This window comes from Cygnus olor, chromosome 2 (genome assembly GCF_009769625.2).
Source record: "Cygnus olor isolate bCygOlo1 chromosome 2, bCygOlo1.pri.v2, whole genome shotgun sequence".
NCBI lineage: Eukaryota > Metazoa > Chordata > Aves > Anseriformes > Anatidae > Cygnus > Cygnus olor.
This window is the reverse complement of record NC_049170.1, coordinates 137,451,278-137,475,766: the sequence shown is the minus strand read 5'-3', so window position 1 is coordinate 137,475,766 and position 24,489 is coordinate 137,451,278. Positions and strand designations below refer to the sequence as shown.

At 42.2% G+C, this 24,489-nt stretch overlaps 1 long non-coding RNA gene across 2 annotated transcripts; it reads right to left on the bottom strand.

Annotated features, from left to right (window-relative positions):
* Window positions 1-7,593: 7,593 nt before the first annotated feature.
* On the bottom strand, window positions 7,594-19,460 carry LOC121064698. Of its 2 annotated transcripts, none has more exons than XR_005816637.1 (4): window positions 19,397-19,460; window positions 16,529-16,697; window positions 9,401-9,587; window positions 7,594-8,535 (listed from the first exon to the last, which is right to left on the bottom strand). It is a non-coding gene; the product is annotated as an uncharacterized LOC121064698 (long non-coding RNA). The 2 variants fall into 2 exon arrangements; XR_005816638.1 differs by lacking the exon at window positions 7,594-8,535 and adding an exon at window positions 8,601-8,736.
* Between the last annotated feature and the right edge of the window lie 5,029 nt (window positions 19,461-24,489).

The window sequence follows — 24,489 nt, the reverse complement described above, 5'->3', positions numbered from 1 at the left end:
AAAGGGTCAAAAACATAGAAGGTCGTACACCAAACAGAGTACTCCTGAGAATGCTAACTGTTCCAAGAACGTGACCAAGAAGCTCTATCCAGCAATGCAACAGGATGAGGACAAATTTCCAACTACTTCACCAGGATCTCCAGTGAACCTTCTGTGAAGGAACAGCTTGGCCAGTCCCAAAGGGAAGATAACAAAGAGCGTATGTGACACAGTGAGGTCTTGGTGGGATGGTGTATTGGGTTTATGTGGCAAGGTTTTGGCAGCGGGGTGCTGCAGGGATGGCCACTGTGAGAAGAATCCAGAAGATTAGGGCCAGTTTCAGCCAGCTCCAAAGGGACTTGCCACTGCCCAAAGCGGAGCCAATAAGCCATGTTTTTTGTGCCTCTGTGAGAACAGATATAAGAAGGAAGAAAAACCTGCTGCACAACAGCAACTGGGAGACAGCAGTGAGAACCATCCCTGCAGCCCCAAGGTCAGTGTAGCAGGAGGACAGGAGGTGCTCCAGGCACTGGAGCTCAAGTTCCCCTGTGGCCTGTGGAGAGGCCCCTGGTGGAGCAGGCTGTCCCCCTGCAGCCCACGGGTCCCACACGGAGCAGATCTCCACGCTGCAGCCCGTGGAGGAGCCCCCGGTGGAGCAGGTGGATGTGGCCTGGAGGAGGCTGCGGCCCATGGAGAGCCCCCGCAGGAGCAGGCCCCAGGCCGGAGCTGCAGCCCGTGGAGAGGAGCCCACACAGGAGCAGGGGGTCTGGGGGGAGCTGCCGCCCGTGGGGGACCCGTGCTGGAGCAGTTTGCTCCTGGGGGATGGACCCCGTGGTACGGAGCCATGTGGGAGCACTTCTTGAAGAGCTGCTGCCTGTGGGCAGCCCCCGCAGGCTCAGTTCGGGAAGGATGGCATCCCGTGGGAGGGACCCCATATTGGAGCAGGGGCAGACATTGACCATAAAGAAGCTGTGGAGATGAAGCGTCAGGGACTGATCGCAGCCCCCATTCCCCATTCCCTGTCACTGCTTGGGGGCAGGAGGTGGAAGAGGGTGGATGGGCGGAAGGTGGCCTTTTTTTTTTTTGGGTTCTCACTGCTCTAGCTTGTTAGAAATATGCTATAAATTACATTAATATCCCTATGCTGAGTCTGTTTTGCTTGTGATGATAGTTTTTAAGTGATCTCCCCATCCTTATCTCAACCCTTGAGCCCTTTCCATTGTATTTTCTCCCCTTCTATTTGAGGAGGGGGAGTGAGAGAGCAGTTGTGGTGGAGCTTGGCTGCCCAACTGAGTAAAACCACCACACGTGGGTATGAATGAAAAGGTGAAAGAAAAAATATATCCAGAACTGAGAGGTCCTGGAGAAACCACCAGGCTCTGTAGTTTGGTACACTTAATGCACCCCTGCACAAGGGTTTCTCTCCTGCTGCAGAAGATGCACAAGTCAGACCAGAAAGATGCCTTTCTCTACCTCTCCTAGATTTTCCCAATTAGTTAGCCCACAGGCCATAAAATTAACTCAGAGAGCAGGATGGCACATCATGGTTCCTTGACATCTTTTGGTGGCAAGGTCAGCTTAGATAAATAATCCATCAGATGTGGAGAATATCTGTGAAGCCAGTACCTGTTCAGAGGGTGTGCTAGATCACTGGAGTTTCAATCTTAATTCCTTCCCAGCAGTGTGGGAGTGGAGGGAAGGCAATTTTGTGAGTCTTCCCAGTATCCCAGGACAAACTGTATGAACCCCACAGTCTTGTCAATTCAGATGCAGGATCGAGAGCTAATTTGTCCTCTTACATCAGCTTAAAGGAAAAAATCAAGCTAAATTCATTGTATCAAGAAAAGGTGATTGCTCTTCACTGCATTATGTATTTGGGTGTTTCATTCAACTTTTCAGCTCAAAGCTTTCCTTTGTTAATATTCTTCTGTTATGTATAGCCAGGTACATTAATACGGGATGAACCATCCTGACAATCAGCAGCCATTCCCTCTGCTGATTTCTGGTTCACAGAAAGATGATCTAGATAGCTACATTTTTTTTTATTCATTGTCATCTAATTAAATACTCTGATATCAGTGATAACGTAAAATATTCAAAACCTTTTTGCCTTACCTTGTGCCACATATCCTCTGTTAAGAATATTGCCCCAGCTGGCTTCTACATGCTCCACACTTGCTTCCTCAGTCAGCTCTTAGTGCCACTGCTCTTTCTCTTCATCTCTCATTTCTATTAAACATGAAACACCATCCATCAGAGATGTCACCAGCTATTTCCATTAAAAAAATTAGGATTTGGAAACATAGACACACAAGGAAAATAAAACAATTACTTAGCATTATATACCTGAACACAGTGTGCAGTTGTGTAATTATTATTACCCATCACAATCATAAAAAAAATCAACCAAGGATATATAATTAATTCATAACATAATAGCCATTTAATTTCTGCAGTACTCTACTCAGTGATTCAGTGCCATACTGAGCTAACATCAGTGTGGCATTTACAGTAGATTTTCTGTTTACAGACTGAAAATATTCCCTCAGGAAGAATTATGGATTTGGGTTATCAAGGAGTGTTAGCAGCTTTAATGCACATTTCTTCTTTCATTCTGGCAGCAGGCAAGCTGCTTAAAGACCTAGATTTATCTATATAAACTACCGAGATTCTAACTAAACTTCACACTAATCATTTTCATCTGAAGGGAACTTCTCCCATAAATCTGTAAAGCACTGTTTTTCATAAATATCACTTGGAGGCTTCTTAGATGACATTGATTCAGAAGGCTGCAACATCACTGTTCAAAATACAAGAAGACACCAACCTACTGGGCCACAGCACAGCTGTAACAAGAAATCTCTTCAGGACATTTTACCCCTGATATGCGGTGAGAATGCAAGGAAATTTCATGCTTGGAGATGTCTGGGAAATACCCTTAGGATCCTTCTTTAATCAACTCACCAGATCTTTCACAGAGACTTTTCAATAACTGTCAGTCCATACGATTACTTTTAATCTATTCATCAATACCAGTGAAGCCAGGCACTGGGAACAAGAAAAGCTAATCTCAAGTCTCTGAATGGTGTTATAATACTGGTTATCAACATGACTGATAGACATGAATAAACCGGGCCATCACAACGCCACTGTTTTCTGACATATCCTCGGGTAGCCACTACAGGCTGATTGCTGCCGTGCTACACACCTGGCCCCTCTGAATTGATGGAGGAGGAGGAGAGGGCACCTGGCATCCTCTGCCCCAGCAATACGGGCACCAGCCCTGAAGGGCAAAGGAAAACCTGCCAGCTCTTAGCAGGACAGAGAGCATTAGCGGGACAGACACGTAATCGAATGTGCCTGCTTCTGTACAAAATGGCAGAACTTGGTATCTCTAGCTGCCCTAGCAACTGTGTTCATTAAACTATTATTTTCCTCATTTTAAAGATAAAAGCCAAGGACTCCCATTGATTTCAACAGCAACTCAGCAACTTGGTGCTGTCAAGTCTTCAGCTGCCGGAATGACTTTAAATGTCTGTCTCTAAAGCTCAGATCTTTGTTTAAACACCAATTGTATTTAAACACCAAGTTCTCAGGTTATAGTTATCCAAATACATTTTAAAATCTGTTCCTGAAAGGTTTGCTTGTAGAAAGGCTGGGGAAGAGGAGAGATGAGACCCATGGATCGTGGCATGCCCAGAAGATGTTTTCCACCCCAAGCTACTCCATGTGTGCTACAGTAGCTAGCAGCTCACAGAGTTCGCTAATTATCAAAGTAGTCATTATGAGTTAAGAACAATCTTCTCCTTCTACCTTTGTAAATAAATATTTCCCACTGAATGCTTTTTGACTGTACAATTATTTTTTTTTTCCTGCTGTTTCCTCTCTTACTTTTCCTTTCTTTCTTCTCTCCTTTTCCTGTTGTCCCGTGGGTTTCTTTCAGTAGCCCTGCAGTTCCTCCTTCTGTGCTCCCACTGCACCTGTGACAAATTCTGAGCCCAGGATTCCCACTCCAGCCTCCTTTATTGTAGAGCAGTTGCTAATAGAGCAGAAAATCTGCTCGTGTTCCCAAGGGGGCCACATTGCAAAGTCCGAAGGGTGCACTTGGCTGGCTCTCCTGACAGAATCGACATAGCTCAGATACAAAACAGCAGACAGCTTTCCCCCACAAGGCAATCTGCTGTTAGTCACCCCATGATGGACTTGGCACCAAGCATGAGACAAAGGCGTTGTTGCAGGAAGAATGTGCACTATCGCATAGGTCTCCATACCACAATAAACCACCAAACGTCTGCAGTTGATGTAACATCAGGCTTGGCTCCCTATGGGCTTTTCAGTGAGGTAATGGGAGTTTATTCTTTGCTTTGTGCTGAAGTGAAAAACAGAAATGGCCATGAAGGGTCACTGTGGTCAGGACTTATTTTAACATCTGCATCAATGTTGTACTTGAACTATCTTAAAAGTGATTATGCTGCTTTCCCGTGACCACTCTAGATCAGATGCTTTGTCCTTAAATCGTGGAGGATGACTGAAAATCGTGTTCCTGAACTCTTTCTGACTCTGCCAACTGTGGCTCTCAGCCAATTTAAAGACTTAGCATGTATCCAGAGCTTTGGGATTTAGGGCTGAAAAATCCTCCAGAATAAAGAGTAGACTGAGTAAAAATAGGTCAGTAAATAAATATATAAGGAAACACTATAGAATAAAGAAAAATACACTCAATATACTGTAGAATAAAGAAAAATACACACAATGTACTTTTTAAAGTGCCAGTGAATGAGGGAGTCGGTTATCGAGCAGAAGGGCATGAGCTAGAGGGAGCCATGGGACAAAGCGAGCTGGGCTGAGCTAGCAGCACAGAACAAGTGAAAACCCTCTTTGCAAGGCTGCAGATCACAGACTAGGTTAATGGCATTTGTCCCCTGCTCAGTTCTTGGAAATGAAGGCATCTCCTGATGTTACAACTACCGTGAGAGATTAGAAGAATAGTCCTACAGAAGATTATAAAATTTGCTTTATAGCAAGGGGAGAAAATGAAGGTTTGCGCTTGAAATAGTGAATTCAAGACTTGGAAATATCTTTTTTTTTTTTTTTTCTCTGCATAGACAGTTCAAGGGGATCAGATCAACCTAAATTTAAAATAGTCATAAGTTTTTGGATTTGTTTTAATGTGAACAAATAAGTTGAAAACATACTTTCAAGTGGAATTAAATATTTTATTCACTATGATTCAGAATATTTTATTTCAGCCATTGGGAGTGTTTTATAAGTAAGAATAAAATGATTTGTCATTCCAAACCAAAAGTTAATTTCAAATTGAGAGGCTGAAATAACTATTCTGCAAGAGCATTTTCCATTCTTGCCCTTTCCATACAATGAAAAATTTGATAAACCAAAATGAATTTGCAAAACATTTTAAGGTTACAAGTACCTCATATTTTTGCATAAAGAATTGTGGGCAAAGCTTCATAACTTTATTACAGAGAAGCCCAAACTAATCTATGGATTTATAGCAAGGTAGCACTTAAACCTTTTCTTCCAGGAGTTAACCTTTTGTTACATAATTAGAGAGGTCTTCAGTGTTGTTACCATCCCTGTGACTGACAATGTGTCAGAGAGAAAATGTGACCTCTACAACATGTTCCTCTTGTATAAGGACAAGAAAATCTCACGTAATACCAGTGTCTGGAAAACGAGACCTGATGATTCAGCTACTACGGGAACTGCGTCTTAGAGCAGTGCAAATTTTATCTCTGCCTTTCATGTCAATCTTCCTTTGCTCTAACATTGTCAATCAGTCAGATCACTCTCATGCTTCATTATGTTTCCATGGTGATCCTTTCCTCCAAAGTTAAAAATAATCCTGTTCCAGTGTTGAAACTTGTAGAGAAGAAGACCATATATAATTGCCTACCTGCAGTTATCTGCCTCCTGTACCCGAAAAAGATATCCATTCACTTTGCTCTGATTTTTTGTAGTTGAAATAGTAGAGTAGCAACAGGGCTAAGCCCATTTCCCCAGTTATTGTCAGTAAATCAATTCATGCTGCATCAGTGAGCTTCTAAACTGTACCACAGCATGCTACAGCTCCAAAATTATCCTAATAAACAAACCCAAGCCATGCTAACACTTATACATACATACTCAATATCAATATCTATGCTTTATATTTTCTTGCTTTTACTCACAGAGTTTTTCAGAGAAAAAGAGAGCTATTACCTGGTGGATGGACTTCACTGGTGCAGGATGATATTTGTGACAATTAGGTATTTACCTGGAATAGCATGTAGACGAATGGCATGTTTTGTACCAGTGACCTTTTGGGAAATCAAGACAATGGACAAGACAATTCTGTAAAAATACACACTTAACTCCACTCCTTGGCTTTCTTGTCAACTTGCTACTGCAGCCTCTAGGTCCAAGGTGCGTAGTTCCCACTTGGATTATTCCCATCAGAGAGGCTTGTAACCATCCTCATTGATCAAGGTCATTTATTTTTTTGGAAGACAAATGCCAAGTTATGAGAATTGTAAGAAAATGTGGTTTAGTGTTTATCAGGATTCTTAAACAAATTTCTTAAAATGCAGAACAATTTTATACTAGTTTTTCACTACTGCTCAAATACTACTGACAAAGAGCATGGTAGATATAGCTGCCAAAATTTAGCATGGCCACCATGCCCATGCTAAACAACTGTATTGCAGAATTTCATCATCTGGCTTTATATAAGACATCTTTTTCTAACAGAACAGCAAAATGGATTCCTAACAGTAGGTCTGCTTTTGGTAAAGTTCAAATACTGTGCTGGTGTTAGACCTTACACCAAGCAGGTGTTTTTTAACTAAAGAAAGAATTCAGGAAGAATGTAATGCAAAAAGACAGCCTGAATGGCTTAAATTTGTCCTCGTTAAAGCAAATGAACTCAGGAACTTAAAATGGGATGCACCAGGTGAGATAAATTATATTTGGAACTTTGATCTTTTCCTGGAATGAAATAGCATGAGCAACTATGAATGAAAGGAGGTGGCCCTGTGCAGCCAGTGAGGCTGTTCCTGCTGCCCTCTGAGTTAAAGGAAAAAGCAAGCACCCTCTTTCAGGCTGTAGCAGGATTGCTTTCTTGGTTGGTGCCTTCATTTAATTTTCTGGCATCACAGAAAGCAAGACCAGCAATTGTTCACTTATCCAGAGCAACACGTAGCAGGCTCTGACATGTACTCATAAAGGATTAAAAGTATTTCTGAAAGCACAACTTTCAGAATAATAACATTCTAATATTAGTAGAAATAGAATGTGTAGTTCTAATAACTCACAAATTAAAAATTGCAATAAAAGCTTCCAAGTTTTTTTTACCCCCAAGTTCTCATTAAGAATTCTAGCAATGTTGAAGTTTTCTGACGGGCAACAGGAGACTATAAAAGAGAATCCATGTCCTTGTTGCTGTGCTACTCTTTCATGACCCAAGACAATAGCCTGGTGTTCACAGGATTTGCAGGTAAGAACACATGTTATTTTGTCCACTTGACAGAGATTCACACACACAAAAAAGAAGGTGTCTATAGAGGAAACAGTAACCAACACGTTGATAGCATTCACCTCTTCATGTTGACTTGGGCTAACAGTATTTTATTTTCAAGTGATTTCATTACAGCAGAAGAGAAACACTTGTCTTTTCCTGATGGCATACGAGTGGAAGAGACAGAGCACAGTGTTTCTAAACAAAAAGGACAAAATGAGAAGACTCAACTGAACAAAAAAAAAGGTGCAGAAATACGGCATATAGGCTCCCACACACCTTTTACACCATCAGAGGAAAGAGCTGGGCAGCACTGAGCTTGCTGTCTGTTCATGCTGAGTCAAGGACTGCATTGCTCCAGGCTGCAGAAATGTATAATTGTGAGCTGCTTTCCCAAAGAATTCACAGTCCAAAAGGACAAGGCAAACAGAGAAAAATGTCAGTCTTGGATTTTATTAGTCCTCAATGGTGCAAGGGCATGACCTTGCCTGTTGTGTAGTCAAGAGACTGCTGGGTCCTGCAGTGACCACCATCAGGAGCAGAATCCCAATCGTTTCCAAGCACTTTGGCACACAGCACTGCTGCCTTAACAGGCTAACCGCTGCCAGCACGAGGCACATTTCTTCTACACAGTGAGGGAAGGACTTACAGACAAAAGGGAATTTTAATCGTAGGTTGAGATGCTCACCTCCATTCTCTCCACTGAGAAGAAGGGAGAAGGGTGTATCAGTATCTCCGCAAAATCAGTTTGGCTAACTTTTCGCTTCTCAACTTCTCAGCTTGCTATCCCAACAGAACTTTTTGTAAGCTCCTTATGTTTCTGAAATCGGCTTCCTAGATGCTTCTTCCTTTTACTTCTTGTGACCTTCAGCCTCCGTGCAATAATGCATCTTTATTGGAAGGCATACAATCAGTCACAGTTTCACCATTCTCATTCCTCATTCTTTTCCAGCATCCAAAAGGTGAATGAATCCAAAACAGAATTGAGATTTCTCTCCCAGTTGGATCTTACAACAGTAATAAATGAGTTGCCATCTGCATTTCTAATTAAAAATCCAATTGGTATAATGTAATGAGTTTTCTGGATGCAATTAGCAACTGCTGGGGGTCTCTTTATGGAACCAGTACTACAATTATGAGGCAAATAGATTCTATCATATGCAATGAAGAGCTTTCTCAAAGCTTCTGTGTCCTTAGCTGGATGAATTCGCAACAGGACTTTAGGCACTTTTTGATACTGTAATCTACTGAAATGCACAATTCAGGTTAGTTCTTGGGGTTCCTGTACAGTTCAAGGCAGAATTGAATGTCTAATAGGATCCATAGGGCCTTCAAGATCATACCTACCTTCTGGAGCTTCACATTTACTGCAGAATCTAGGACCACATGTTTATGTTTGGATCACAAGAATTGCTTCAAGAATAAGTAGTGGAGACATTTACTTCTCCTTAGAAATAGGTCTGATAATATGGTAAAACTTCTTGGAGATTTTTTTTTTTAAGGAAAAAAAATTTAACCTGGTTTTAATGGTCAGGAAAAATTCAAAGCCACAAATTAGTCTTTAAGATATTCATGGATCAGCTGTTCTAGATCAAACTGTCTACTTTGTTATAGCAATGACTTGGAGCTCAATGATCCTTTACAAATTAGATTTTATAAAAAGAAGAGACAGAATGACAGAGAATATATTTAACAGTCTTTTTCTCTGCCTCCTTTATCTACATGTGCATATACACACACTGCTATCTATATTCAAAGTTTTGCTTGAAAGTCTTCTGCCAGTGTTACCATGTGTCTGAAACATTACCATTTTTCAGACTCAAATAATAATGTTTATAGAAGAAAGAAACTCAAAAGGCAGTGCCAGTCTTAACCTATGTAAATCATTAACAACACTGTCTTATTCACCAGATTCAGTACTGCTCAAGAAATCAAAGTCCATCACTGTCACCAAAGTCCCAGGTTGTCTGTATTTCAGGTTCCTTCGGGGCAGCCCTGAGAGGTTTTAGGTTCTTCCATCCAGCTTAGGGATGTCTATTTAAACACGTGGAAGCACTGCGTGCCCTCTTTCCAGGACCACCATGTCATCAGGATCCTGAAAAGCAGGAGATCTTTGAGTGCCTGTGGGATGGGCTTCCACCCAGACCCATGGACCCCTGAGATCAGTGCTTAGAGAATCCTTAGAGAAATGAGATACTAAGGGAAACAAGCCTTAAAGAGCATTTAAGACAACATAGCTTCCTCACACGGAAAGCAAAATAACTCCTGCTTAATTATACAGTAACAGAAGAACCAGAGCCCACACTACATGATGCATTTTAAAGCAAATTTCTGGGTAATTTTTGTCAGAAGACATAGAACATTTGATAAAACTGCTTCTGGCTCACTAAACATGGAAACAGACAGACTTCAATTTAAAAAACCAACCAAACAAACAAACAAAATTCTCTTTGAATTTAGCTTTTTCCTTAGTTTGAGTCAAGAAGCTCTACTGACTGTCCTAAAGTCAGACCTGACACTACAAAATCAGATCAGACCACAGACTGATTGCCTTTACTACAGATCTTAGCACTAGCAAAGGGACCAGCCTGGAAACTGCGGCACCCTGAACAACCCCTTTCTAATATCATGCCTGCCCCTCATGATTGGTGTTTGGATGTTATTGTCATGCTAATGCTTGCCCTTTGATGAAGTTCTTGTCTTAATTTTAATTTCTTAAATTATTTTATATAATTTGTAAGACAAGGCTGCTGGTGAGACTGAATCAGACAATAGGTGAATTTAGGAAGCAATAAGAGAGAGAGCAGCAGCATGATGGGCAGTACCCTAACTATTCAGAGCAACACTATTTAATTTGCTTCACATTTTGATAAGCATATCAAGATTTCGTAGTTTTACTTGCAACTCAGCTATCATTAATTAAGCTTACACTTACTATTCAAGGAATTTCTCTGGAGTTCAGTAGTGAGATGAAAAGAAGGGGCAAATTCCAAGGAGCATCTCTTTGTATCTCCTTTGTGGAAACAGGACAGCAAAGAATATAGTGGTTCCATAAGATAAGAGAAAGCCTTCCTTTAGAGGATGGGGCTTGTGACCTGCCCAGCCTGTATAACCATGCCAGGAGCCCATGTCTCAGTGGACGTACTGGCTGGGCCATGGGCTACTTGATGTCTGTTAACGGGAGTCACTCTTCATTTCATCAGCTCAGCTCTTGAAGAGGAGAAACTTGGTGGAGATAGGCAGTATGAATCTTCTCCAGTTAGTGCTTTTTTATTTTATTTTTGCTACTCTGTTTCTAAACATATTTTCCTTGACTTTGATAGAATGAAGCTTTCAGCCCATCCTCTGTCTTTCTCTTATTATCAGCAGAACCTCTGCAGTTGCTGATACATATCTAAATCCCTCGATGTGCCACAAATCATAGTGCTGGACTACTTCCCAGTCAGCACAACTTGCAGAAGTGTTTTGAGCATTGGACAGAGTGGTGCAGTGAGGGTTTTTGAAAGTGTGGATGTTTCCCATGGCAGGAATACCCACTGACGAGCACAAGGGGACATTGCAGCTACCACGTGTGAAAGCAGCCATCAGCTGGGATTGCAGGGCCCTGATTTATGCTATGCAGAAGGTAAGAGTTATGTTCATATGTACCTTTGGCCATCTGGCGCTGGTTGTACAGCACCGAATAATAGCCCTACAAGACCAACTCACATTGATGGTTAATGGCCATGAACAGTTACAGCAAACGTGCCTGCAGGGACTCCTGCTCTGGTTTTCTTCAAGTCTCAGCAGAAAAAAAAATAAAGGCAAGATAATAATCGAGAGATTATTATCTGCGGATTCTTCACAGTCATGATAGGCTGCTTTGCTTTACCAGCAAGGAGTCTAGCATGATAATATGGTAATTTTTTGTTTTTAGAAAGAAACACAGATATACATGTCAAAGTCTGTCAGAAAAAAAAAAAAAAAGGTGAAAAGGAAATACATTTTTTCTGACCTTTAGGGCATATACAACGTTATGGATAAGTAAGCAGATTTCACTATTAATATTTAAAAGATTACACTGTCTTACTCTAAGTTACCATTATTGAAATTCAGATGACCGGGTGCTTTTCTGCCTAATCTCTCACTCTTGATTCCACTTTGATTCAATTCACTGGGGGGAAGCTTGGGCTCTTGGTCACTAACATGAAGTCAGGTACAATGTGTCAGTTCATATTTTTTTCTTTAGCTTATTCTTCTTGAGTTAAGAACTCTGATAATGCAGAGATGACATTCAGGGAAAATCTAGAAAATGAATTCCTTTTTATCTCCAGGCTAAGCTGCACCAATGAATAGAGTATTATAATAAAACCTATTTGTATGCCTGTCATACAAAGACAAACCTTTTCCAAAGGAAATGGATTTGAGTATTTGCAAGAAGTGATAAACAGTCAGACAAAAAGGTACTGAATTTCACTTTGAGATGCATGGGAGAAGTAGGTTTTAGCTTCCCTTGTCAGGGGGGAGGAATTCATATGAAAGCCATGTCAGCTGAGAGTCTCACAAATGAGATCTTATCCATGTCTTTGTGGAAAGAAGTGACTTGGAAATATCTTGAAGGGAGTGGTTTAGAGTTATGAGCAAAATGTCAGCCTGCATTTTTAGCAAGAATAAATCAAAAGAGGCTTATCCACTTTTGATAAAAAGAATTAACTGGATTTCATTTGTGCAAAATTCTTGTGCAAAGCTATGTTGAAATCTCATTCTCTTTTAGATTTGTATAAATGAATTAAGGTGAACAGGTGCTTATACAGGACAGAGAACAGATAGCAAGCCTAATTTCAAAGCACTCCACTCTCCTGACTCTCCCATGAAGTCAAAGGATGTGCTTTACTCACGAAAGAGCTACCCAACCAGACCTGGGGGTTCCCCACCACCTTCAGTGACACAAAGCTATCCCGAGTGGGTGCAGCAGGCTGGGCTCTGCCGTCTCATTCTTGGCATGGATCTCCTCCCCTGTGAATTCTCCAGTGACCACGAGAAGGTGGCAGACAGCACTGGCCAGCCTTAGATGCTGAAGCATCTCCTCACATTTGGAGGTGTTCTGTTTTTTTGAGAGAATTTTGCTGAAGCGTAGCCTCGTCCACAAGGAGTCACTAAATTCATTGACGGTAAACAATCAAGAAACATCTGAGCCACTGTATACGGCATATCCTATGCTAAAAGTAAAGGTTGGTGAAGGCACGTGAAGGCAGCCTTCCTCAGGCAGCTGGGGACTTTGGGCCTCTGGTACACAGAGGAGTTGGGTGAGTTCAGCATCTGTGTATTTGTTCAGGGCTTTTGTGGAATTCAGAGATCTTCTAGAGATTTCAACCGATCACTGTAATTCCAGCCATAATTAATATATATTCCAAAACAATTTAATTATTGGCTAAATGTAGTGGAAGGATACTGTCTTATTTAAGACTGAAAGGGAGTAGTTAAAACATCTACTGCCTCTAGAATGTCGTAGTGGGTTAATACATAATGACAATAATTATACTAAATGAAGAATGTTCGAGTGCTTACCAAGCTTAATTAAACTTTGAAGCACTTCTAAGACAGAAATATTGTTATGGTAATTTTAACAGGTAGGTAAATTGCTCATCCTGGCACACGAAGGCTGGGTAATTTACTCAAGGTCACACAGCAAGCCTGCAGTATATCCAATGTGGAGCCTATCACCTTGACTCCTAGGCTGACTTCCTTCTGCAGTCTTCAAAAATAATTCCTTCTCTCCTAATGGCTTAGCTTTGTCTGAAACAGAAACTGGCTTTTGTTCACAAACTTGATTGTTGATAAATTCCTCTGTCCCCAAAGACTCGTATCTCCAACCTTTCCCCAGTAATTCACGCCAATGTGGCAATTTTCTAGAAAATGAAGGATGTGAGGGCAAGGAAGAGGACAACACAAAGGAAGAGTTGGAGGTAAAAGCTAATACAAGAGAATGGAATGAAAGGAACTAGAAGCAGAAGAAAATCAGGGCATACAAGTGAAAGACAAAGGAGTCAAGGGGGAACGAAGGGTCAAAAGAAAAGTGAAAGAAATAAGTGATAATAATGAAATGGGAAAGGAGCCCATCAGGAATTAGCAGACCAGAAATTACGAGTAAAATAAAAATGCTGTAAGAACTGAGATTCAGAACATGTAGTGGAAACGTATTAAAAGTCAAAATCTACTATCTTCACTATAGCATTCTGTTTACATGCCAGGAAATTTCTTACATCCTCAGTCTATTGAGTGGTACCATACACAGAGATAGAAAAAACCCGCTGCCTCTGAGTAGAGATAAAAAACATAGCAAAGCTCCTGCAGAGTAACCCTAAAATGGTAACACGAGCAGACTGTGAAAGGAGTCCCTACTGAGATCTTTTGATTAACCTTGCTATGATGTAAGTGGGGAGCCTGTATTAAACCGGCCATTTCTTCCATTTCTTTTTCTCTCATTTTAGGTTAGAATAATGCAAATAACTGGTAGAAATACATACATGAAGTTTCTTTATTTCTTTTTCTTACTTTCTATGTCTTCCATCCTTCCTCTTTTTTTTTTTTTTCCAAACTGTCAACTTTGCTTCTTTAGTTTGACATATAACTTATTTTTTCCCATTGAAAGCAAGAATAGTTCAAGATACAACCAAAAAGGAGTAGATGTGAAATTCAAAGATTAAAACGTGCATCTTAGCTGACAGATGTGGCCTTCCAAACCCAATTAGCAAATCGATGTTTTGAACGTATAGGAGGAGCAGGAGCAATCCAATAGCTCTTGATCCTAAAGTATTTCTCCTAGCACGTACAATGTGTGGCCAAAAAGAGCCAGGGTGGGATGCTCTGCTCTTCCCTGTGATGATGGTCATTCTCATACATTCTTATAGCTATAATATGGAAGAGAATGTAAAGCTCTGCTTAAGTTAATGTTTTTAATGTATGAGATCTTATACCCACCTCTGTGGTTCCTTCCATGCAGATTACTCCTTCTCAGAGAAGGTGAGAAGCATCTTCCCCTCTCTCTAGCCAATTCTTTAAAGAAGCTTTGGTTCTACCAGGATTTCTATCAGAAATAACTGACTACCAACAAAAGAGAAGATCATTTCTATTCTCTCATCAGTAGCATTTTCTGCTGCTTTGCTGGTCTTCTTGCACAGACTCTCCAGTATGGTTTTTGTGTTGAGGTGATATGCATGGACAAATACAGTGGTGATACAATTAGGATTGATTTGCCTGTTCCAGACAGACAAGCTCCCCATAAGTTGTCATAGACAGAATTTACTGAAGTTTCCGTATCACGACATACCGTGCCTGCTGATCAGTTTTGACAACCTATGGCCAGATAGAATGGTTCCTTCTATCTAAAGATCAGATGACTGCTAGTTGTCTGTGTGACTACTCTTATTTTCAAGTTTAATACTCATACTAGGTGTGGCTAAAATACAGCAGCTAGAGCATGTGCATGAGTGACAGGACATGGAAGAAATGCAGCCAGAGTGAATTCACTTATCTGAGTGAATATTTACACAGGAGGCTTTGTGTTCAGCTCACTGAAGCACAACAAGCTCTTGCGATTCAGTTCATCAACCAGCTATTAATGGCTTGAGGTTAAGAGTAGATTTCTTTACTTACCACCCTGACTGCATGTCCCAGCCACTGAATAATGTATAGATACAGTCACATGGCACAGGGGTTTACTTAAAATTACTCCAAAGAAATTAAATAATCTACTGTTCACTGACCCATTTTTGATTTGCTTCAGTTCTCACCTGGGAACGTGCAATCTCTGGAGTGGTAGCTTTGTTTTGTGAATTGTTTGTTCTGGCACAGTCAGGTAATCAGAAATGTCATTGCCGGTGGCTATTCATCACATTTTCTAACTTCTGATTAAATATCTATCATTATTTTTACCCAATATTGGTTATTATTTCCATGACTTTGAAATGAGAATTGCAAATGCTTTGATAAAGAAATTGGAAGTGTGGAAATCTGGGAAGGATTTCTTGCAGAGTCCTGTTTGTAGCTTTCTCATGTTGCGGTTAGTGAATCTCGACAGTTATCTTTTCAGCAAGAAAGTCAATGATCGGTGTAGGAAATAAAGTAGATAATTTAAGTCCAACTCATGCTAGGCTGTTCTTCTAGTGGTCAGAATGCAAATAAACTGCAGTGAATTACTGCAGCTCCTAATCCTCAAGATCAGAAAATCCACCCCTCCAGTATCTCCCTTGAAGGTCCACACACCTAAATGTAGAAGGCAAACTTAGCATCTTCACGGACCAGACAGTACAGCAGAGCAGCAACAACTTGGGCACGTGTTGCAGCCCTCAAAACTTGACCAATTTGATCAACCCCTCTGCTTCCAGTGTTCAGACAAGAATATCCTTCCAGATTTCCTGCCACAGCTCCTCTTCAGGCTTTACAGTTCTCTGCCACTCACAAAGGATCTAGGGGTAAGTGTTACACCTGAGCCTGTGGGCAAACATCCTGGCCTATAAAATTAAGCAGATTTAACAGCTGTGGAAATCCTGTACTCTTCAGAGTCAAATGCTCTCTGTTCTCATGGAGAAAGCTGGAATCCATCATGTGTCACGTGAACAAAATCTAGTCTTTGCAGTAAGGCTCATATGCTACTTTCCTGAAGGTACTGTAAAGCCAGGTAAAAATCTCTCATGCCAAAGTCTGCAAACCTGCTACAAGTTCCCTTTTCCCCATCATGATGCATCATCATCACAAAGAGACACAGCAAAATTACTAGTGGAGCACTGGGGAAAAACAAATTTGGGAGAAAGAAGAGGGGGGGGGTTTATCGTCTTTTAGAATTGTTAAAGTAATACTTTGATTCAAACTCAGATATCCACGGTGGACAGGTAATTCTGCTAGAATGAAAAAACAAACAAACAAAAAAACCCACCACCTAGATTCCAAATCAGGAACAAAATTCATGAGAAACTTCTAAATTAGCACAGGTGTTTCAAATGCTCATTGTTCTGAAAACATTTGATCCATTTTTCGTTAAGGAAATAAAGAATGTACCTTCATCCTAAAGATTCCTGGTCTGTGTCCCCATTTCCAAGCATCTTCTGCTGTTTCCCAGGAGTTTGGGTTGGTTGAGGGAGTCCCACCAAATCCAGGTCAGTCACTGGCAGCCTGATTTTGTTCTCCCAGAGCTTTTTGGACTGCTGATTCCTTGTCCCAGGGATGACTAGACACGACACAGGAGGTGCATTAATTTATGTGGCCCCCTGATTTCTTGAGGTACATCTCTGTGTCCCTGCGAGAGCTATGGTTTGCAGAGATTTGGCCATTTCCATTTCATATCTTACAGCCTAGGAAATACATCTCTATTTTTTAAGTAAGTCAGCAATGGTGCAATATCCTGCAGGTCCTGGATGACCTAAGGCTTTCAGACAGTCGACAGAAGTGGGGTGACACAGAGACCCGTGGCTGTTGGATGCACAGAGATCTCTGGTGTCGGGACACCCAGAGGAAGCGCAGGGATGTGTGCCAAGGCTACAGATAAGGAAAGCCCCCACACAGCAGCAACCTATACCTGCTGGTTTTCTGGCAGACTTCACTGGAAATTAGACATCTTCACAGATAAAGTAACATTTTTCTGACCTTACAAAAGAGCCTAATTTTCTCTGATGTGATTTTACTAAGCCTTATTATTACATTATCTTCAGTCCCACGATCAGACAGAGATTAAATCACTTTATACAATTTTATGAAGCACAGAACAAACAAACACAACAGAACTTGATTCAAAGTACTTCCTCTGAAAGCCATATTAGATTAAAAAAGAAAAAAAAGTCTGTAAAAATAAAAGCTTGGATCTGGTTTCAGCATATGTCTATAAATCCAAAATAAGTACACCAAATGCAATGGAGTTATTTAGATTTTTTTACTACTAACAATCAGTGTTATACAGGATTTCTACTCTCTCACCAGATCCTTCCTAAATCAAAAGAGACATTTTAAGACAGCTACTTTAATGTTCTGGGGGCAAAAGTTTTTGTATAAATCCACATTCACTCAAATGTTTACAACATTTATTCTTTTTACAAGCATTCTGGTAAACACAAGTGTTTGTGGAATGCAGCTGAGTGGCGTAACGAATAGCAATAAAACCAGTCTTCAGTTTTTATTCAAAGGGATAGTCTTCTTATATTCTTGTTAAAATATTCCTGAACATTGGTTGCTGTATGTAAGAGCTCTTGGAGAAAATCTTAGAAATAGTTTGAATTTGTACCTTTTCCTAGAATTAAAAAAAAAAATAAATGTTTTTCAAATGGTTATATGAGACATCAAAGATGTCAACATTTCACACACTCATTGGCAAAATGCCACCAGTGGTGCCGGGTACTTTTCCGGTTTAAATCGGATCAGCTTAAGTCCAGCTGCAATGGGTATACCTCCTCTCATAAAAGTGAAACAGAAAACCACGTCCTACACCACGGGACTGGTTTAAAGTCCAAAACTCCCTTTTGCAGCACTGTAATGAGTGACTCCCATAGGAAAGGGGAGCAGGCACATCACTGGATAATAAACACAAGGGTTTAGGCACAGGACCTGGCACTAACTGTGGTCTGCAACATTGAAGGTGCTGCACTGAATGATCTAAGTCAGCAAAGACAACCATAGTAGCACTCACATTTTCAGTGTCTCCTCTCCAGGATAATCTTTGAATGGGTAAGATCTGGTGTAGCCATCTCTACCTGAATTACTCCTCACCTGACCTTTTCCTGCACTCACAGATACGTGGCCTGTATCCCAGCCTCTGGTCTGTGCCCAGCTGGTGTCATTCAAGTTTTGGTGTGAGGCTCCTAGGAGCTACACAGAGCACCAAAGCAGCACCAAAGATGCTGTGATGACCAACACAGACATTTGGTGATAAACAGCCATTTCTGAACCCCCCAGGGAGCTGCATCTCTTGCTTACTGCAGTTTGCACAGCCTTTCCGCTGGGATCACTGAGCTCCCAGACAGAGCTATTTTGTCAAAGAAATAATTTTAAATGAAAAACATCAAATAGGCACACACAAATGCAAGGTTGACTTCTAAGAATGAGTGTTCACACCAGAAACCAGACTCTGTGGGACTTAACTTTCATCCATCCAGAAAATAGAAATCGCTTTTGTATAAAATTAAAATGCACGAAACCAACTTGACTCTTAAACACTGAGCATTCACAATAAGCTGCTTGTCCATAGCCTGATGTATTTACTAAAAGCACATTCAAGAAAAACAGGAGCTACTCAGAGGCAATTTACAAACAGGAAAACAGAGGAAATTGGCTGGGTAATTTATTCTCCAGGAAGTATTTGCATGGTTGTATAAGCAAGGCACCCAGCAGAAAGGCACTGTCACGTCGTACCTGCTTGTGGCTTAAATAGCAGCGTCCCCCAGCACATTCATCGTGCTAGTGCCAGGTGCCTGCTAACGCAACATAAAAATTGCAGCTTTAAGTGCCAAGTGGAGGCTTAATTTTAGGATTTGTTTTTCCTCGTGGAAGAAGACTGAAAACCCATTAAAGCCCATGCAATTACTGTTTTGCTTCCTGGTGACTGCACCTTCATACATACACACAAATACATATGTCAAACCCAGTCACTTAGAGAAGTGGGTGGCATGTTGGGACACTGAGACCAGATTCAAAGTTTTCACCCCTTTGTAAGTATCCAAAACTTGTCCCTCTTATATTGCCATGTCTCCCTGTCATTCACTGATGGCACCTGCTTTAGCCAGTGTTGTTTTGTTCTCTACTCAAATCTCTCGCCAAGCTCATCTTATTAACACCGTCATTCTTCTTACCCCTGGCTGTTCAAATGGGAATTAGCCAGAAGGAAAACTCTCTTTCCCATCCAGCAGCAACCAGCACTGAACTGTGCCAACAACACTTTACCTGAAGATATGAAGTAGGAGGTAAATCAGAACTGAAGAGCTGTAGGGCAAAACTAGATCATCGTCTGGATTTCCCCCCAGCTGTCAGGTGTGCTCTTTTTCTGCATCTTTGTCACTGGTAATAGGGCCAGAGATTGACTGCAGCTGTGATCTGGGTGAGCCCATCCCTGTTTAAGGCCAGGTCTATGGGTTTCTCTCTCTTCAGGACAAACATGGGAACAAAGGAGTTGAACCACAATAATTTCTAGTGAACAGAAATCCTAGCCAGGCCTGCCCCTTTGACTTTCTGCTTTTAATAACAACATATCCATCAGTAATCAATAACGTTGCACTGGCAGCCCGAGGAGTGAGACTTGCTCCAGCTCAAGGATGAGGGAGGGAGCAGACATCCACACACCCAGTGAGATGCCTTCTGCTCCAGCTACTGAGCAGCACTTGTTACACATTAGCCTTAAAACACGACTTGGAAGTAATTGGTCAGCACTGCAGAAGAAGGGCTGTGTAGCCCACTGTTAATGATTAGCTTTGTTGTGCATGAATTAGTTGACTTCCCGCAATTACTCCTGCTCTTCCCCACCAGGCAACTACAGCGTTCTGCTTTCCAAAGGCAGCCGGCGGGCAGTTTGCTGACCCTGAATGTTTGTTAGCTCCAAGGTGCTCATTTCATTTTCTGCACCAGTCGCTAGGCTGAAGCATCCAAATTCCAGCAGACAGAGGATAGTTTACGGTTCGCTGTCTGCACCAGATGCTTAGCAGGAGGGATGAGGCAAAGTGAGGCTGTGGGAGAGCAGAATGTGTTAGCCCCGCCAAGCTGACAGTCACCCATAAAGGATCCTGTGTGGTTGTGGTCAGGAAAGTGACCTCATCAAAAATAAATGTTGTTTTACATTTATTCCTCTTCCACACTCCCCAGATCTCCGGTACTCCATCGGACAAGGCAGAGCACTTTGCTAAATGCTGATTCACCCCTGCACCTGGAAAATCAAGCAGAGTGCTCCTTGCATTGCACTGCATTGAAATGAGGGACACGTGGAACTGGAGCTCTCCTGGTGATCCTGTTGATACAGGAGGCAGCACCAAACACAGCGTGCTTTGCTGCAGCACGCTGCTTCTGCCAGCTTGACTTTTACCTGTGCTTTTTATTTCCCTTTAACCAGAGCACTGTGACTCAGAGGTCAGGCAGGAAAACGTGACAGTGACTAGGCACCATTTCCACATTTTGCACTCAGACTTCTCTGACGCTGCAAAACAATGGACATGAGCAATCTGAAATAAATGTTTAGATGCAGCAAGGCCCATGGCTGCCAGCTCTTTCACGGTCAGCAGTGCCAATTCTCACCTCAGAGCCGCCAGGCGAAGGACAGAAAATACACAAGGAGCACTGAAGGTCTCGCTACTGCCACAGAAAATCAGTCAGGAGAATGTTCCCAAAGAGCTTGGAAAAAGGATGCCGAGCTAGGGAAAGATGCCTGCAGGAATACTGGGAATCTGCTGAAGGGAGGCTACTAGGGGGTGACGTGTCCATGGAAGAAAACCAGGAGGATGAATAACCGTGCGGGAGGAGCGATGGCAGACAGCTGTGCTCCTCTCTGGGGTGGAGATCTGGGTGGGTCCCAAGGGGCAGGGGTCATTCATGTGTTAGTTTCTTCAAGGGAGGAATTTTCTGTGATATTTTCCTACAATGTATTATCTTCTACTTGAAATTTCACGCCAAACATGGGGTTCCAGATCCTCTTGATTATCTACCTCATCTGAGTCAGCAGGTCCTTGATAACATAGCCTCCTGTCTCCACTTCTGGAGTAAGGTGAAGGTGAAGCACTCCTCATGCTGGAGAACACAGTCATCAGAGATGTACCAGGCAAGGGACACTGGAAACAGAGCCTCTTATGGCATTTGCACTCCTCAAGAGCTGTGGCAGCTGTCTGCCGGAGCAGGAGCCTCCAAAGAGTACAAATTTGCAGTGAAGTTGGTTGCGTTGATATGGCTTGCTTGATCCTCCTCATTGCTGTTGTGCGCCCTTTTCTGCAATGTCCGTACTCAAGTGAGCCAGGATAAAAGCCCATCTGAAACACATCTTGCCTCCTCCAGGCTCCGCAGGTTACCTCCAGAAAGGCCTCTGCAGGCTCCTGCCTACCTCTGACATCCCAGACACCTGGAAGAGGCCGATCCGGATGCACCAGTTTTCCATAATTTACTGGCCTTCACTAGCTGATGTCTGTGAATGCATGGATGTCTGCACAAGCTAATGAATACAATTAAATGAGATGGTAAAGCTGGACGTTTAATGGCTCTGTCTGACAGGCTGAAAGGAGAAAGGCTCAGAAAAGCATGTGTAAAGTAAATAGGGATGCACATTCACTTCTTTAGGATGTATCTACGAGTGGCACCTCACAGAACCCCAAACCTTGTACAGACACAAAGCACACCAAAGCATGAAACTGCAAAGAAAATGCAATTTCAGCTCTCTAGAGCAGTATAGTTGTATATATTGCTGAGCCCAAAATAATACACTCTTGTCTCTCAGCACTGGCACAATGTTGGGATTCCAGTACTTTGGAGAATCATGTTCCATTGCATGGCAAAACCACAGGCGCTGAAATCTGTAGAATCATAGAATCATCCGTGCTGGAAAAGACCTTCAAGATCACCAACTCCGACCATCAAATATGACTTACCAAGTCCAAGCACTAAACCATGTCCCTCAGTGCCATATCCACATGTGTCTTAAATACCTCCAGGGGTGGGGACTCCACCACTTCCAATACTTGACCACCCTCTCCATGAAGAAATTCTTCCAAATATCCAACCCAAACCTCCCCTGGCACAACTCGAGACAATTTCCTTGTGTTGTATCACTTGCCACCTGAGAAAAGAGACTGACCCCCTCCTCGCTGCAACCTCCTTGCAGGTAGTTGTAGAGAGCGACGCGGTCTCCCCTGAGCCTCCTCAGCTCCAGACTAAACAGCCCCAGTTCCTTCAGCTGCTCCTCACCTTGTTTTCTTGTCCCTTCACCAGCATTGTTGCCCTTCTCTGCATATGCTTGAGCAACTCAATATCCTTCTTGTAGCGAGGGGGCCAAAACGGAACACAAAAAGTGAGGTGCAAAGATACAACACAATAGAATCACCTAGCTTGGAAAAGACCTTCAGGATCATGAAGTCCAATCATCAACCTGACCTGCTGAGTCCCGTCACTAAATCATGTCCCTTAGTACTGCGTCTGCACGTCTTAAACACCTACAAGGGTGGGGACTCCACCACTTCCTAATGTCCAGTCTAAACTTCCTCTGGTGCAACCTGAGACCATTAAGAGACCTGAATTCAAGAGGTTCACTTGATGACTTCACTGATTTTGGAGCTGAACTCCTTCGGACTGCCTCTGCAGTCAGTGCAGACACAAGGAGCTGCATAAGATCATCGAGCTCAGAGATGTGCAGGACCTCCTGCTGCTCTACTCTCACCACAGGCAGCCTAAGGAGATAGGCTCCTAACACAGATCCACCTGCAATACAGCCCAAGTGTGATGGGGTGAGTTTGGTCTACTGATTTCAAAGGGCTTTTTCTATCATCAAGGAAAGGATACTCATATATTACAGGAAACATTTAGAGGTGAAAGAGCAGGTGAATTGTAGGAGTGATTAAAGCTCAAGAACAAAAATGGATGGTGTAACATGGGGCTGCTCAAAAATTTTCTTGATGAAGGTCCTACTGTCATAGCTCTATGAGCAAGTCACCTTCTGCTGGTACTAGGGAATTAACCTTCTGCCATCTAAATGAATGGCTACAGAAGAAAGGACTGAAAATTTCAGGGTGGTGGTGAAAAGTCCAGCTTAAGTGGTCATGAAAATTTACTGAGTTAGCAAAGAGATGGACTTGCTCTTGCTGACCCCGAAGGGCCATCACTAGTGCTTGCCCTGGCCCATTTGGCACAGACACAGGGCAAAGAGGCCAAGTGAGCCTTTTCCCAGCCTTGTGCTGGCTTTGTCTGTCCCTGACCTCAACATCTGCCAACATCCCACCAGCCAGTGACTCCCCAAAGCACAAAAAGAAACACATGCTGCTCTACTGCTTCCTGCCCACTCTCCATCAGCAAAAGCTTTCAAGATTTATAGGGCGATAACAAAAAAAATGTTGCTGTAAATAACTCTGAAGCTCAACATGCCTTTGAGTGTGCACTGTTTCCTACATATATGTAGGAAATAGCTCAATTTTTTATGCATGTATAACTATTATATCTGCATTTTGGTATGTGCATGGAGGAACAGGATTTCAAAGGCTCAGCTAAGAAAGCACACCAAGCATGAAATCTCTCCAGAACATCTTCATGCAGAAATACTTACGTTCTTATATTAGCAGGAGAGGGCCTCAGAACAATATGATTCATCTGACTTAATTTGAAAATTAAAAATATTGTGCATGTTGAGAGAAAAGCAGTCCGTTAGTAGAATTAAAGCATAACAAAGGCACAAACTGAATGCTTGGAGACACTGAATGAATTTGAGAAAATTAAATCCTATTAAGAGAAATATTGTGTTCACTAAAGATATTAATTGTGAAATTACTGAGCTATTGTGGTTACAAGTATTTTAAATATATATAATACACATATCAAATAGAAATCCAAATTTAATTAATTTATATGGATGCATGATGATGAAAAGATACCACATCATTGCATACATTATTATTGTAGCTGGTCTTAAAAATATATCATAATAATAGACTATACAAATATTGAAGTTAAGCCATCCTCAACACTGCACAGCTTCACAGCACTGTTTTTAATTTTAGGCCATTCATATATCTGTATCACAGGATCCCAGAGAGGCTGAGGCTGGCAGGACCCTCTGGAGCCACCCGGTGCCACCCGTGCCCAAGCAGGGACACCCAGAGCAGGGTGCCCAGCACCACGTCCAGGCGGCTTCTGAAGGGCTCCAAGGAGGAGACCCCACAGCCTCTGGGCAGCCTGTGCCAGGGCTCCGTCACCCGCACAGCACAGAAGTGCTCCTGGTGCTCAGGGGGAGCCTCCTGGGGGCCAGTTTGTGCCCAGGGCCTCCTGTCCTGGCACTGGGCACCACTGCACACAGCCCGGAT